Genomic DNA, 11,112 nt, shown 5'->3' with positions numbered 1-11,112 from the left:
GTGAAAAGAAAAAAGAAACAAACTTGTGTTGATTGTGAAGTCTTTGCGGGATTTCTGTTCCACCGTACTGCTAAGATTGATCCTGTCTAGTCAAAATACTAATCAAAACTGTGAGAGAAAACCTGAACCAGTGAAAGAAGGGAACACAGTTTCACAAAAGAGCCTAGACCCAATGAGGATTCATTCAGTGACAAAGAGGGTTCTCACAACTCACCAAGGCTCTAAACTAGGATTTTAAGCAGAAAATTTCCAGGGCCTTCCTATCCCTGTTCTGTGTGATATGCTCCCTCTGGGGTCTGAGTCTGGGCTTTGGGGAGAGCCAAAATATTTCCTATGCTGATAGCCCCAGGAGGTCTCTGAAAAGTGTCTTTACTGGCAGGAGGGATTCCTCCTAATTTTTACCAGAAACATCCCTATGTTCAAGCTCTACCCCAAACTGGTAGACGACTCCAACAGAGTAAATTGCACAGCTCAGACGCACCATAGTGTAGGACTGGGGGTGGGGGGGAGTGGGTAAGAAGAGAGGCTCCAACTGTATTTGGCTCTGTCTTTGTTTTCACGTGGATAGCAAGTGACTGTCCATATATCCAAGTTACTGCAGGTGTGATTCCATGCCTCAAAGCCAATTGGCGAAAACACAGACACCTCTACAAAGTACTTGACCCGCCTGAAATAGTTCTGGGATTCTTTCCCTCTACGAAATAAGGAGTGAGGGGGGGGAAAAAAAAGGTAGTAAGGCTCCCTAGGGATTTGCTTGTCCTGTCCTTGGTTTTGCCAACTAAAGTAACCCTTGACCTTGGGCCACTTTCCTTATCCTCACTCCTTTAGGCTTCCATCTGTTATTGTGCAAAATGAAAGACCTGAAGTTGAAACAAATCACCTCTAAAGTCATGTTCCATATATTTTTTTATACCTTTAGGTGGGGTGAGGAAATGGAAATGGCCTGTGTAAAGGTTTCTCCAGAGAGGTGTGTGGAGAAGAGGCCGGAGGGACAGGGAGAGTCGAAAGCCCTGCTTGAGGGCGGGCCCCTTGTAACAAAGTGCTCCATAAACTTTAAGAGCCTGGAGGAAATAACTCTTTGAAAACGCTGACCCTACAAGAGCCGGCGGGTGTTCTAAAGCAGGAAGATGAGCAGTTCCAAGTGGGCAAGCAAGGGGGAAATGTCACTTGCTTCATACTGATTTAACGCGGCAGGAGCACAGGTGCACGTCACTCCCGTCCCCTCCGCGTGGCCACCAGCCCCACCCCCCTTGGCCCTCTACTCCTGCCCCTTCTTTCGCAGAAAAATTTATTGGCGAGGTGAAGCCGGGCTAACAAAAGTGCAACCCTGGGCGCTTCGGGCTCCACAAGAATGCTTTGATCCTCTCCCAGTGTCTAGTGGTCCCCAGGCGATTGCATTGCCAAATGCCAGCGACCCCTGCGGCGGCGGGGTCGCTGCTGCAGGACCCAGCTTCGGAGAACCTGGTGGCAGGTTCGTCCTCCCTGTGGCAAGAGGCCGCGAGGGGACGCTGGGGAGCGCGCATGCAGACCTGAGACCCAGCGGCCAGTTCGGGCCTCAGAACCGGCCTCGGAACCGAGCGGCACCCGCGGCGTTCAGTGCTCGCCCCCGCCCGCTTTTCCGGGAGGGTCTGCAGTCCCAGGGAACAGCGATTGGCTTGGAAGTTTGGAGTCACTGGCAGAGGAACAGAAGGCTGTTGGGCTCATGGGCTTGCTTCCCTGGGGAGTCTGATTCCTCTCATTCCAGCCTTTAAGCGCCTCCTCCAAAGAATAGATTCTTGGGAGGATTTTGCCAGGAAGGAAAGGAGTAGAAAGGACGCAGTTACGGAGGGTCCACCACTGTCAGGTTCTGTACCGGCGTTGTGGACTCATGACAGCTCTTCATTGTGCAGGTAAAGAGCCAGGGCCGTCCAGAGCACAGGGTGGGGACCACAGAACCCAGGTCTGAATGTGATGCCACCCACTCTAGCACAATGAAAAGGGACGTAGGTCCCAGCTGCCCCTGCAGGAAACCAGCCCCCCACCCACCCAGGCCTCCAAGTTTTTCTTCCAGGAGAAGCCAACTTGAACTCCACAAACACTGATTTGGCAAGCTCTCTTCTCAGAACTGCCCAGCCCCTACCATATCCTCGCTCTCAGCCCTTCTCCTCTCCCATACTCCACTGTTTTCACTTTGCAGAGACCGCCCTGAGCAGCAAAGAGCATTTTCAGTAAGGAACAGATTTTTAGAATTTCACTTTGTAGCCGGTGAGGAACACTGAAGGGTGGTGGTAGGAAATGATCCAAGATGTCCACATAATGCAAACATTACAGGAAGCCGTGTAGACCAACCCAAGGTGTTTTGAAAATATAGAAGATCCCAATCATTTCTGGACCCAAGAAGTCTTGGACAAGTCACTTAACCTCTCTAAGCCTCAGTTGCTCACTTGTAAAATGGAGATAATAAATATTTCTCCTTGCCTCTATCAGTGGTTTCCTAAGTTCAAAATAAATTTAGAATTCTTTGAAAATCATAAAGCATTTTGAGCTTAAGAGGTATCGAGGTTCCCTTTGACTTACTTTGCCCACTTCCAAATCAGGAACATCATGCCCTGGGTAGCAAGTTGATAAGACCAAATAAGATGCTGTGGGTGACAGGCCACAGAGAGAAAGAGCAGGTGCTGTTTTATTGACTGTTTAAGCAATGCCCTTCCCTCAAATGAAACTGCCATTATGTTCCTTCATCCACCAAACACAAAAATCCAGTGCCTTACCTCCCTTATGGCCAACAGGGAACCAAGCCATGGAATGTTTACATAGATTTCTTTATCCCTGCAGAAGCATTGAGAAGGAAATATTACTCCCATTTTGAAAAGCAGGAGGGATGCAGAAAGATAACAAAACCTTGCTACATACACAGGTCGACCCAAATACTTCTCGTTTCTCTTCCAAAGAAACTCTGTGCTATTGTGTGGGAAAGAACAGGTTTGCCTTCCTCTGTTGCACCTCAGTCTGCGAAAGCTGGTTTCCAGCTGGAGCTAGAAGCTGAGCTGTTTCTTTCCTGTTCTCTTACTTAAACTTTAAATAATGACAATTTTAAATAATATAACAAAAGTAGGCCGAATAATAAAATATCCATTACTATAATCCAATTGTATAATATCCATGCTATCCATACATCCATTCGGATATATAATATCTGTATATCCATTAGCCAGAATTAGCAGTTGTCATGGGCCATTTTTTCTGCCCCTCCCTGTTCAGAAGATGCTTGAGAAAGTCCACGGCATTTCTGTCCATTAAAGCTACAGCCCCTTTGGCTGAATTGGTGTACCAAGTGGATGGAATTTCTTGGGCCTCAGATCTTATACTTTCTAGAATTCACAACCTTGTGACAAATCATTCTAGCAAAATGCTATTTGGGCACCTGGCTTGGTGCCAGTGGACTAGGGCAAGACACACAGGAGGCAGAAGTGAATCATGGCTCTAGATTCTACAGTCTAGTAACCAAATTTCTTGCAGCCTGCTTTTCTCACCAGCGGTGGAGTGGGGGGCTTCTAAAACAAACAGTAATTAATTACTCCCTCAAAGGTTTAGTTTTGTTCCTCTGAAAGGGGCTGGAAGCAGCCTTGAATTTGGAACTGTGCACCTGCTGGGCTCCTCTCCGTTCAGGGAATTTTACTCTGCCCACTAATAAAAACACTCCCGAGCCCAGCCTAACCCATCTTTGCCTGCACTGAGTTCACATAAACAGAACTCCATGGTCTCAAAGAACAGGGGTTTTGTTGTTGTCTTTTCTGCAGTGTTTTCCATCCCAACTTGCACAGCGCACCCAGACATCTATACACTTAACTTTCATCTACTAAAGAGTTACAAAGTCAGTAGATTTCACTTATCTTTTCCCAAAGAACCAGCTCTGGCCTCAGTACCCAGCCCAATATATAAAAGCACATAATCAAGTTCCAGTTACGGCACTCTCTATACCATTCCCAGATGCTCCACGTCATTTGGCAAATCTATAATGTAATAAATATTGATGGTTCCTTCACATGTGGTGCTAAGATTTGCTCAGCCAAGTATTTCTTTTCTGCACTCTTTAAAAAATATGTCACTAGAGCTGTTGTCCTGAAATTTGTTTGTACTCTGGCAGCTTTATTTAAATGTCAACCAGATGCAGAGTTTCATTGTAATATTTTCTTCTTTTTTTTTTTTATTTGTCTCTGTGGATTAGTGGTGTCTTAAAAAACATTTTTTTTTAAATCTTCCTAACATGCCTGTTCCTGACTGATGATAAGACATTTTTCAAATCAATGAACTTCCTCGCATAACATGTTTTAATTTTCCTTTCTGACTACAGGATCACACTTCCTGAATTTCAAACATTTTTCAAGTCAAGACACAAGCAGAGTAACTGCTTAATTGAGTGGAGCTTAAAGTTACTCTAATGGTGACTTTTGCACCACAGAAGGGACCTGTCAATTACAACCTTTTTGCCCTGCACATTCGGTTACACATGCCTTCATTCAAAGCCCTGTTTTAACTCCTTTCCAAAAATATTATCCTTCTGGGGAGAAATTTTTCACGCATAAACTCAGTTCAGCCAATGAATTTTTTTAAAGGCAAGCTTGAGAACACCAATTCTTAGTTATTTGAGGGAGGTAATGTATACACTGGTTTTTAAACCTAAATTTGAGCATGTTGATGATTCAAAATGGAAAGAGGAAAAGAATCCACACATTTAGCCTGTGCTGAGAAAGATTCTTGAGTCCTTTGGAGCTTACCAAATACTTCATGGTAAGGGCAAAAAGTGGCTTAAAAATCATTTTACAATACAGATTCTGCAACACAACAAAATGATTTCCATGTTTCCTACGTTCCGGAATTGTAAGCATTCATTGCTATGGGGGTGTATGTATTTGGTAGGCTCAAATAATTATAATTCTGTTCTCTCTGCTACAGGAAATATTTTCTTGTTTTGTTTTGTTTTGTTTTGTTTAAATAATGCCTCTGTTTAAAAAAAAAAAGGGAGGGGAAATAAAAGAAATTTCAGATCACCCAGAAAATGAGTATAGGAAATTTTAGAGCATCCACTTAAAAATCTACATTGTATATAAGTGATAATTTCTAGGAAGGTATTAATTCTTAAATGTGAAATTTTATCTAGAGATTTTGAAAAATTTATATCAGAATGACATTACCCCTATATATGGTTTGCCTGTATGTTTGAAAAGCAATCAAGTTTTATTAACCAAATTTCTGATACTTGATACAAATCAGAGGTAGAATTTACAAACTTGCTAAAAGTACAATTCACTTTTACTGCTGTTGCAAAATTAGTTTCTAAACACTGTAAAACTGATTAAACATATGAAAAATACAAAGTCTATGGTGCATGGTTTGGGGAAGGAGACTTTTCTCCCAGGTGCTAACCATTTCACGTCTATTTCTTGTTGTGGGCAAAATTTTACATGAAAATGGACAAAATAGGCTACTTCCAAATTATTCAGTAGTTACAGTACTCTCATAAAGGAAGTTGGGAATGCAATTTATCATGTGTACTGGAGTTACTCAGGAGTGACAGGCAAGAGACTTTTCATGTGATGCCGCTTGCTTTATGCTACTGTTACTTGATAGCCATCCTCAGGGACCTCGGTGCCAGTCCTACCTTCGTTTTGAGTCTCATCCAACCGAGAAGTAATTAATCTCAGTCCAAGTCAGCCCTACTAGGCTTCAGTGGAGTCATGGTGAAATTTTGGCAGCTGCCTTCAGAAAGACCAGAATGGAAGGAAGAGCTTCCCATAATACTCTGTGAATTCATTCACTGCCTCTCTGAAAGCAGACAGATCTTAGTCGGCCTTAAAAGGCATTTCTATGACTCCATTTTTCTTCCAATCTACTGATACTCCTATCACGCAACCTACTTAGCACTGAAAAACGTTAAGAGTTTCCCTCCTTCGTATGCAATGACTTCTTTTTTTATTCATCCGCCAGCAAAATTATAAGAAGGATTTTCTGTCCACATGTTGATGGCTCTCCATGATTCCAAGTCATGGCGAGATCATTCTAACGTGTCTGAGAAGTAAAATTCTACCTGTCGCATAAGCTGTTACAAAAAGAACATCCAGAGGACGGTTGAGGCAACAAGCTAAGTAAATCAGAGACTCAAAGTGCCTCTATCATGTGGGTTCAGGGAGTGGGGGAGCAGACCATGTCTCCACACGAACCTGCACAGACAACTCTTACAGGCACAAGCAGAGGTCAGCTCTGTTAACCTGCCAGGGCCTCAGCGACTGGCACAACATTAGTTTAACGCCATTACTGGGCCTTGCACGTGGAGCAGCGTCTAAGCTAAACACACTTGTGAGAGCTGCAGGAGGAAGACGGCAGGAACAGTCTACAGGAGGGAGCCCCATCCCTAACTCCAGGCACCTGGGACTAGGGGTGGGCAGGGGATGTGAACTTACCTTGCTAAACGTGCAGCCAGATGTACTCAACGTCTACAAAACATTATAAGACACTAAAATCAATGTTCACAATGTTTATTTCTTGTAATGTTTATAAAACATTCTCTCTGTCCCTCTGAAAACCAATTTAAAAATGGGCGTTGGGGGGGTGCCTGGATGGCTCAGTCAGCTAAGCATCTGATTCTTGGTTTTAGCTCAGGTCATGATATCAGGGTAGTGGGATCAAGCCCCGTATCGGGCTCTGTGCTGTGTGGAGGCTGCTTGGGATTCTCTCTCTCTCTCTCTCTCTCTCTCTCTCTCTCTCTCACCCCTTCCCTCTGTCCCTCTCCCCCTCTCTCCCTGCTCACTCACACTCTCGAAATAAAAATAGGATTGAAAAAGGTTTTCAAAGACTAGGTTTCACCCTTCTTATTTAGTTAAAGGGGCCAAGAGCCATGAAATTGCCAAAAAGCGAAATGTTAAAATAAGGAAGATAAAAAGTGACATTTGAGCCTAGATAATGGCCAGTCTCACTAACCAGCTTCTGTGTGATCGATTGTTTATTTTCTTTTTTTTTTTAATGTTTATTTATTTATGAGAGAGCACACTTGGCAGAGGGGCAGAGAGAGGGATAGGGACAGAGGATCTGAAGCGGGCTCTACACTGACAGCAGCGAGCCCGACGTGGGGCTTGAACTCACGAACTGTGAGATTATGACCTGAGCTGAAGTCAGACGCTCAACGCCCTGAGCCACCCAGGTGCCCCAAGAGTTTGTTTTCAAAGCCAGCCTTTTTCCCTGGTGTATGGCTCAGTCTCCCATGCCCTCGGCCTGGCCTCTCTCCATAGCCTCCTCTGTTGGCAGGCCCTCCCGCACACATCAGCAGATGCAGCATCTGATGACACAGCTATGGTCCACTCTCCAAAGCCATCACTCCCTCCTCGGTGCCCCAGTACACTGTCACCAGCCATGACTCTTGTCCAGCTTGCAAAGCCATCCACGCCTCAATCACCACTTCTACCTGGAAGAATCCACCCACCACACTGGGCTCCCCAGTGCCCTCTCACACACCTGCAGGTCTTTATATATAGATGCCTTCCCTACGCCCTTCCACGGCTGCCAGCCCGTCAGAATTCTGCCAGCCTAACTATCATCTCTTAAGGATTTGCTCAGATCTGTGTTGGATGAAAAGCCTTCTATGCCCACCCTCACCAAGAAATTCTCCTCTGCTTTGACCTCTGATTTATCTCATTGTCTGTGCTCTTCATAATCTGCCATCTTGCATTTTTAGTTATGTTTATATTGTTTTATTTAGTCCTTATCATTTTTGTCTAAGTCATTTTTTCCAAATCTAGGCTGTAAATGTCTTAGGAGTAGGGACCATATCTTAAAACTCTTCACATTCCCAACAGAACCGAGAACAATACCATTAAAAAATACATGGTCAGTGTATATTTGTTGATTAAATGAGTAAGCTGTTAATTTGTAAGTGGCAAAAAAAGGTCTCTCATTCATCCGTTGAGGATTTAGTACCTGTTGAGCCTAGTTCTAAACTCCGGGGACACAGCAGTGAGCAAAACAAAGTCTCCCACCCTCATGGAGAAAGACAAACAATAACAAATAAACAAGAAAGTACATAATATGTCAGATGGTGATAAATTACATAAGGAAAAAAATAAAGAAAACCCCAAGTGAGAAGGACAGGAATGGCTTCAGGGGTACTAGCTTATATACTGAGCCTCACAGATAAGGGACATCTGAGCAGAGACCTAAAGGAGGTGTTAATGATATCTGTGGAAAAACATTCTAGCCAGCAAAAACAGCGCGTGCAAAGGCCCTGAGGCAGGAATGTGCTTGGCGTGTTTAAGGAACAAGAAGTAGCAAATGCAGCTGTATTTGAGTTAAGTACGGGAAACAGTGGTGGTGAATGGATGTTTGGGGAGGAACAAGTCATATAGAGTCTAGAGAGCCTGGGCCTTCACTCTGAGGGAGACACTCTTATTTAGCCTGGGCCTAAATAAACAGAAATATAGAACATTAAAGCAGGTTTCTATCATGCAGCATGAACACCAGTGTTTAAGATCAGACTAGGACTCAAACTATTTGTGTAAAACAGAAACACCACTACATTTATAGAGTACCCACCCAGGCCAGAGGCATGAGTAGATTATCTAATTAACTTCTCAAAACAATGCTGTGAAGCATTATGTCTAATTTGCCCAAGGTCACATATCTGATAAATTAGTGTGGGGGGGGGGGGGAGTTGCGAAATTCAAATCCAGGTAGATCTAACTCCAGAGCATAATCCCTTAACCACTGTCCATAAAAACGGCAGAAATCTTAAATGTTACACTTGAGTACAGATGACTTGTGTATAAAAGAGTCAAGGTCACCTGTATGACATTTTACTATGTCTAACATGAGAATCTGGGTGTAGATTGTTGGCAAGTGGCCCTACACAGGTGATAAGTTATCTGCCATTAATGCATTGCTAGCAATTCTCTTGTGGAATAAAGTTGCATGGAGGGCCTGAGAGTGAGAGTTCTGTATTAAGACCTCCTCCATGGGGCACCTGGGTGGCTCAGTTGGTTAAGCGTATGACTTTGGCTCAGGTCATGATCTCCCAGTGTGTGAGTTCGAGCCCTGCGCCAGGCTGTGTGCTGACAGCTCAGAGCCTGGAGCCTGCTTGGGATTCTGTGTCTCCCTCTGTCTCTGTCCCTCCTCTGCTCTCGCTCTGTCTCCCTCTCTCATTAATAAAGCTCTTTAAAGTACTCTTCCACATCCCGGCTTCAGCATCCTATTCTTGCAGCTGCCCCACTGGTCTGGAGAACACCCAAAAAGGGGCAGATACTGAGCACGTATCCCCAAGGGCAGAGGGGTCTCAACTTCCAGAACAGATGGGAATCACCTGCAAAATTTTGGCTCTTCCCCCTCCAAAAAAGGTGCCCAGGCCAGCACTCCTGCAGGTGCTGAATCAATAGATCTGAATTGAAAACCAGGCACTTTGATGCCCACTAAGGATTAAAAATCCTTGACCTAGGTGCTCAAATGGTCTGTTAGAGCCATGATAGCCAGGGAATTAGTCCAGCTCTGATGTAATAATTGGAAGGCTTACTTGGCAAATATCTATCTGACACATTCTCCTCTTTTTTTTCTTTTTCATTTTCATTTTAGAATCATAAAACATTGTGTCAGTCCGATGAACTTCTAGAGGCAGTGTTTGGACCTGAATATGTAAAAAGAGGAGTCATTGACAGGTACTCTAATATGCAAAAAGGGGGCAGGAAGCATCACCACAAAGAGAGGTACCCCCTGGCCAACTGGATCCTGGAATCCTCAGAAGCGGTGGTAGTCAGGAGGCAAGATGGCAAACGGGTTTCATTCCAGCATCAGCTCAGATTGCCGGCTGTGGCTGCCAGGCCCACTGCACCGTGACAAGGATTCTGAGGCCGGGCAGGAAAGAGCAGGGTGATGGATTAGCAACATTTGCCATGAACGTGTACGTGCAACGGCACGGTTCATATGAGAGCCAAGCGGGAGGCTACACGTCAGAGAAAGGCATCCTTCCCGATGCAAAAGAAGAAATGAAGTTTCAAGAAACGTCGGCATTGATGGTTAGCAGGTAAAACCCCACCTCTTCTCTACTTAATCGTAGGGGTATCCAGACTGAGATCTCAAGAGAAAGCCCAGCCTTTAATATTATTTATTAACTTAGCTAATAATGTTAATGTTTAAGAGGAAGGATAAATTTAATCATCAGGGGGTTTATAAAACATATCACGGTTAATGAAGCTTTATTCTATTATAGTCCCGAGGCTGGATCAAAGCCATCAACAATTAGCTAATTACCAAATTGTCAATGTGCTGACACCAGTGTTTTTAATTTAATGGCTTCTTTATTTAACTGCTGGCTACTGTCTCTCTTCTAAGCTTTTAGCTTCTTCCTCTGTTTTCTGACCCTGGCAGTGTGACATTGTTTGGGGTTTTTTGTTTTTGGGGGGTTTTCTTGTCTTTTTTTTCCCCAAGGTTTATTATTGGTTTGTTTTAATATTCTCTAGATGTGCCAACTTGTTGGACAGTCAAATAAACAAATACCTCAGCCAAGGATACGTGAAAAACACGCCATCATTTTGCTAACAATCTGATCTTTAAAAATATTTAGGCAAGGAGGACACAAGCAAACAATTTTTAGGGCATCTTTCTCTCTGCATGCAATACAAGCCTCAAAACTATTTTGATTTTTTTTCCTATTTTCATGAAACAATCTGTCATACGTAATATTTAAAATACACTATTATTTTTTAATGTTTATTTATTTTTTTTTCTTTTTTTTTTTTCTTTTTTTTTAACATTTTTTATTTATTTTTGGGACAGAGAGAGACAGAGCATGAACGGGGGAGGGGCAGAGAGAGAGGGAGACACAGAATCGGAAACAGGCTCCAGGCTCCGAGCCATCGGCCCAGAGCCCGACGCGGGGCTCGAACTCACGGACCGCGAGATCGTGACCTGGCTGAAGTCGGACGCTTAACCGACTGCGCCACCCAGGCGCCCCGAGGTTTATTTATTTTTGAGAGAGACAGAGACACAGAGTGTGGGGGAGGAAGGGAGGGGCAGAGAGAGAGGGAGACACAGAATCCAAAACAGGCTCCAGTCTCTGAGTGATCAGCACAGAGCCTGATGCGGGGCTCTAACCCA

Source organism: Neofelis nebulosa, chromosome 12, assembly GCF_028018385.1.
Source record: "Neofelis nebulosa isolate mNeoNeb1 chromosome 12, mNeoNeb1.pri, whole genome shotgun sequence".
Lineage (NCBI taxonomy): Eukaryota > Metazoa > Chordata > Mammalia > Carnivora > Felidae > Neofelis > Neofelis nebulosa.
The sequence above is the reverse complement of the archived record's forward strand: the minus strand, read 5'-3'. Positions refer to the sequence as shown.